At 34.0% G+C, this 6,343-nt stretch overlaps 1 protein-coding gene across 2 annotated transcripts in view; it reads right to left on the reverse strand.

The window, feature by feature from the left end:
- Window positions 1-2,549, reverse strand: part of LOC148600237 (voltage-dependent L-type calcium channel subunit beta-1-like) — a 42,976-nt gene extending 40,427 nt beyond the window's left edge. Inside the window, exon 1 of one of the 2 annotated variants that reach the window (XM_088559682.1) lies at window positions 2,512-2,549. The gene's annotated coding sequence lies outside the window, so the exon portion shown is untranslated. Of the gene's footprint in view, window positions 1-2,304 lie in introns of both variants that reach the window. The other variant, XM_088559681.1, reaches the window with a different exon arrangement.
- Window positions 2,550-6,343: the final 3,794 nt, after the last annotated feature.

Consider the following 6,343-nt stretch of genomic DNA (forward strand, 5'->3'; position numbering starts at 1 on the left):
GGAAGATTAGCTTCTAAACTAACAGTGTAACCCTCATGAAATAATAATTTTATTATCATTATTAACTTAACACGCATTAACAATGTGAAATTTCAACAGAGTATTCCTACACTGTAATTATACTCAAACTAATTTCAGCTCAGGAAAAAAATTCCTTGTTCAGTATAAGTAAGTAAGTAAGTAAGTAATTATTTATTATAGTGACATGTGTACATTAATGTATATTAACCTTAAGATTCTCAAAACTAAACATTTGAATTGTCCTGCCAATTTTAGTTGCTTAATATCACTGCTTTTCACTTCCTGTATATTATTTATTAATATCAATCATAAAATATTGATGATAATATGGAGATTTCGACTGATAATTGTAGTAAATAGAACATGCTCAGCATATATTTATGCTTCCTGGCACATTACTGCAAGAACTTCATGCGTACAGAGTGTTCATATCACAACTCAAATGTTATGCCATAGCTTGCAGAGACTACGCAGACTTTTTGTATCGCACTAGAATTCTAACAAATAGGCTTCTGGAGCAAGGTTATGTTGCAACAAGATTGAAGTCATCACTACAAAAGTTTTATAGTTGCCATCATGAACTTGTGGATCGTTACGGTGTATCCATCTGCGCCATGAATGCTGATTTGTTCAACATGTCATAGTTTTCCTTTCCTCTTTCGTCTACCCCGGACTTGACTTTTTATAAGCAACTCGGCAGGTGTTTCTAGAAAAGCAGAGGACGCTTACCCTACCGGTGCCCCTGGTCCATGCTCCCAGTTTTTAGTGGAGTCCGAGTTACTCATTTGCGTTTGTTACTTTGTATGATTTTAGTTACTTTACATTTGTATCGTCTTTGTTGTGTACGCCTGTTTTCTATGTCTGGTCTTTGTCCCTGGATTACATTCTTTTGATTGCCATTATAACCTTGGTTCTCTTGATTACTCTTCCCTAAATGCTAATTTATTATTAAACATCCACTAAAAACTCAAAACTAAATTTGAGTCCCTCAAATATTCAGTTCATTTGAAGACTAGATCTTAATTTTAATCGAAGAAATAACAGAACTCTGTTCATGTAACTCTAAATTGTAAAATTGGAAAAAAACTACATTTATTAAAACCAAAAGAAGGTTCACAAAGAAAGAAACAATACACCAAAGTATCATAAAATTGAAATGAATGAATGCTGGAAGGACAGACCTACAGGTATTTATGGTTGTCATTGACATCACATGTACAGGTAGCCCGAAAACTAATTAGGGCTCATAAACAATTGATTTGCAATTCAAAGTAATTGATTGATTGTTAAGGTTTCATGCCCAAGCAGTAATATTTTAGCCATATTCAGGCAATACAGTAATATGATGTCAACCACTCGATATGGCTTCTGCCACCATGACATTAGAAGGTATTAATGTAGTAAATATGCATGACAGCACAAAGACTGCTGCTTTTGGGGAAAACAATTTGTCATGAAGTGAAGCCTGTGCAAATAGGTCATTTCATCTACTTTCAATTATGGAAACGGCAACTTATGGTTTTTTAAACACACATTGCAGACTTGACCAGGCATTTAAAATATTTTATTTAGTAATATTTACAGACTTTCAGACAATAGACAATATTCCAAATTGGGAAATCTGGAATTACTCCTGAATTATACAACCCTACTGGACAAAAACTGGTACCAAAATAAGCATACTCATATAACAAATCTTTTGTCTAAAGTATTGTTGACCTTTTAAAACAGTCAACGTCAAAGCTAATTTTCGGTCTGTAAAAAGTAAGGGTAATGTTCAGCTTCAGAAATCAATTTTCTACTTACAATCAATCAACATCAATTTCAACACGACTTTCTGCATTGCTCTTCATTAAGTGACCTGCCTTTACACTCCAAATAAGAAGTGGGATAAAGTATAAATTAAATATTTTTTTCATAATTTGGAATATTGTCTATGCAAACATGGCAGCAAATCCTTTTGTTTATCCTCTGAATCTGATATAACTCATGACACAGAATTATAATTGGCACAGGGGTTGTGTACAAAAAGTATTCAACTTCGTCAGACACAGTCCTTTTCTTTTTATCATGTCAGAGGAGAGAGGGTGTGTCTGGTGATCTTGAATACTCACTGTGGATAATAGTAATACATTGTAGGTTGTTGGAGCATACTATACACGTCAACAAGTCAAATGTTTGCATATTTCTCAATCCTAGCTTGACAGTAATTGATTAAGCCAATTAAGATACATTAAACCAAATTATTATAACATTTAATGAATTATATCTGAAGACCTTTACCATTTTAACATCTTAAATGACGTTCAGCTTCAGCATCCCAAAATAAGTGTAGTTAAATAAGTAAAATTGACGAACGCTGCAACTACATACAAGTAATCTACCCATAACATAATGGTATACAGTTAGGTAACATGTTGTATTTGTGAAAAAATTTATCAGGAAGTGAGCTTAATCAATCATATTCTCTTTTTTTATTTTTGTGTGTACTTTTTCGATGAATGAAGAAGCAGGTTCCCCTCTCGAGCGTCGTATGTTTTTAAAATCATGAATTCCGATTAAGTTCATTAACTTATTTCTTTTATAAACCATAAAATTTACACTTCTTTTTTGTTATACATAATAAATGAAAAGATCTTGTTGAATTTAAGCAACAACACGCCCTACTGTTGTAGGGAATAAATATGCATTGAGAAATAATTTAAACGTTTACATATTTACTCCTCTTGGGTCTCTCCGTCAATAAGTAATTGTGACGACACAGGCTTAAAAGTTATAAGAGAAATCATTGGGTAAACCGAAAAATCTAAAAATAGAATCCAATCATAATGATTTTTTCAAAAATGAATTTGGCTGCAAATGGACATTAAAAATTTCACCAATACTAAAACGGAACGAAACACTGGGAAAATATCCAGATTTTTTTATAGTTAATTAGAGACAATATTCTTATTTAAAGTTTTAATGATATCATTAAAATTTATTTTCTAAATTCAGATATGGATGTATTGCCAATTATTGTTTATTTAAAACGTAATATTTGGAGTTGCGAAAATGAAGATTCGTTGTAATTTGTCTTGCTCAACAGTATAGTGTATTCTGCTTATTTGCCTAATCCAGGGAGTGTATATCAAAGTCAAAGGGTTTGTTTTGAAAAATATTTTTTTTTTAAATTGGATTTTCTCAAAGAGTAATCAAGGGAACCAAGGTTATAGCGGTAATCAAAAGAATGCAATCCAGGGACAAAGACCAGACATGGAAAACAGACATACACAACAAAAAACATAAAGTAACTAAATTCATTCATACAAAGTAACAAAAGCAAATGAGCAACTCGGACTCCACTAAAAACTAGGAGCATGGACCAGGTGCACCGATAGGGTAAGCGTCCTCTGTTTTTCTAGAAACACCCGCCGAGTTGTTCATAAAAAGTCAAGTCCGGGGTAGACAAATGAGGAAAGGGAAACTATGACCCGTTGAACAAATCAGTTTTCATGGTGCAGATGGATACACCATAACGATCCACGAGTTCATGATGACGACCATAAAACTTCTGTAGTGATGTCTTGTAGCAACATAACCCTGTTCCAGCAGCCTATTTGTTAGAGTTCTAGCGCGATACAAAAAGTCTGCGTAGTTTCGGCAAGCTCTGACATAACGTATGAGTTGTCACGTTTGTCGTAAAGTTTGGTCAGTAGTTTTCCTTTACCGTCGATTTGTAAGTGTAGGTCGAAATATGAGGCTGATCTTACAGTGTCTGTAGTATCATTTCATTTATTCACATCATTTCAAATAAAAAAAACGCAACTGATAATTGATAGTAGACCGTGTCCCCCTTTACAACTTTCAACATTTGCCCTCGAGGTAAACCGTATAAGGCCGAAAATTTGGGCCTCATTTTCTTTAATCTAATGCTTTGTGTTTGTATTGTATTTGTATTTAGTCCCCTTTTACTTTAAGTGTGACTATTGTTCAGTTATTTGTCAAGTTATTCTTATTAAAACTGATAGCTCCAACAGTGCATGATTGAAGTAAGATTTAAAATAGGTATAAAATAGGAAATTATTTAAAATTTGAAGACAAAAACTTCGCGTTTCTCTTTTTAGCGTCAGTGCACTGATGAGTCCTTGCACCACGAACAATTTACCCTTTCAAGAACAGTGCCGTCAGTTTTTGGTACTACCACATCTTATATTAGTGATGGCTTGCCATAAATTTGGAAAGAAATCAATGTTTTGACTTATAATGTCATTAAGTTCGACATTTTGGCATAAATTAAGTTGAAAATCTGCTGATGAAATTGCAACTTTTGGTCAAAGAAATGTTTATTTATTTCATACTGAAACAACATCCCTTCAGCATCTGCGTATGGAGTTGCGATGCAGTAAAATTCTATATGATTAAGCAAAAAATAAAAATAAATAAAATTGCATTTTAGCTTAAGTAAATTGATAAAGTCTTGACATATTTGTAAATTTAGCCGAAAGAAACAAATATGTGTAGTGTTAAATGCTACATAATATGTGACGATAGACTAAATAGATTTGAATTCTTTGGTACTTGCTTAGTTGCCTTGCTAACAATTTATGTAAACAACTGACACTTTATAAAGATTTGTAAAATGTATTTAATTGCTCTAGGTAATAGTTTCCATTGTTTAAGGATAAATAAATTAAAAGAGTATTGACATAAAAGATAAAGTAAGATTGAGTAAACAGGTCCGTCAGCACGTGATACTGGGTTTTTATGGGAGCCCTACCCAGCCCTGGTATCACTGTGTACATTTAGGACAATAAAGAGTAAAAACTTGATATCTTTATTTACCAGGTACGTGAACAATTTAAAATTAATATTTTTTTTAACTTTTATAATTAGAATTGTGGAAGTAAAGTTTTTAGTTAAAGTTTCATTAAAAGCAACTAAGTAAATGATTAAATTCTTATTGAATACATAAAAGTATAAATAGTATTAAGATTAGATTATTAGAAAAATATATTTTGATCACTATGTACGTTTAGGACAATAAAGAGTAAAAACTTGATATCTTTATTTACCAGGCCAGCCTTGAAAGCATGTAGTGTCCGATGTGCCACGGACATAAAACAAAACTACATGTATGCCAGTCGTTATCAAGAAAACCCCACCACTCCACCAAGACTCTACCATGAACTAGTTTTTCCCAAACGACAAAAACGACAGTCGAAAAGCATGCCCCATATAGAACGCGTCGGACGGGAGACAGTCGACATCTCGAGGAGCCATACCATGCCCTCGACCTCTCCGCTCCGACCGCACTAATTTTACAACATTAAAGAGTGTTCATATCACAACTCATACGTTATGCCAGAGCTTGCCGAAACTACGCGCAGACTTTTTGTATCGGGCTAGAATACTAATTAATAGGCTTCTCAGTTCTGGAACAGGGTTATGTTGCTACAAGATTGAAATCATCACTACAGAAATTTTATGGTCGTCATCACGAACTCGTGGATCGTTACGGTGTATCCATCTGTGCCATGAAAACTGATTTATTCAGTATGTCATAGTTTTCCTTTCCTCTTTCGTCTACCATGGACTTGACTTTTTTATGAGCAACTTGGCGGGTGTTCCTAGAAAAGCAGAGGAGGCTTACCCTACCGGTGACCTGGTCCATGCTCCCAGTTTTTTAGTGGAGTCGGAGTTGCTCATTTGCTTTTGTTACTTCGTATGTATGATTTTAGTTACTTTATGTTCTTTGTTGTGTATATCTGTTTTCCATGTGAGGTATTCGTCCCTGGATTACATTCTTTTGATTACTGCTATAACCTTAGTTCCCTTGATTACTCTTAAAAAGCTCGATCTGAGCAAATCGAATTAATTTTAAGTATCAAGCATGATGAATTTCATTTATAAGCCGTGCACATTTTACTTTCTTCAATTGACTATTGGGAAATGCGTATAGGTTTGTACGAGTAATCAAGGGAACCAATATTCTAGCGGAAATCAATAGAATGCAATCAAGGGACAAAGACCAGTCAGGAAAAACTGACACTCACAACAAAGAACATACGTTAAAAATACTCAAAATGATACGTACAAAGAAACAAAAATAAATAAGCAACACGGACTCCACTGAAACTGGGAGCACGGACCAGCGGCACCGGTAGGGTAAGTGTCCTCTGTTTTTCTAGAAACACCCAACAAGTTGCTCACAATAAGTCAAGTCCAGGGAAGACGAAAGAGAAAAGAAAAACTATGACACGTTGAATAAATCTGTACTCATGGTGCAGATTGATACACCGTAATGATCCACGAGTTCATTATGACAACCATAAAACTTATG

The sequence above is a fragment of the Perna viridis genome, chromosome 13 (genome assembly GCF_037379345.1).
Source record: "Perna viridis isolate PV_CMFRI_1.1 ecotype Kerala chromosome 13, ASM3737934v1, whole genome shotgun sequence".
Lineage (NCBI taxonomy): Eukaryota > Metazoa > Mollusca > Bivalvia > Mytilida > Mytilidae > Perna > Perna viridis.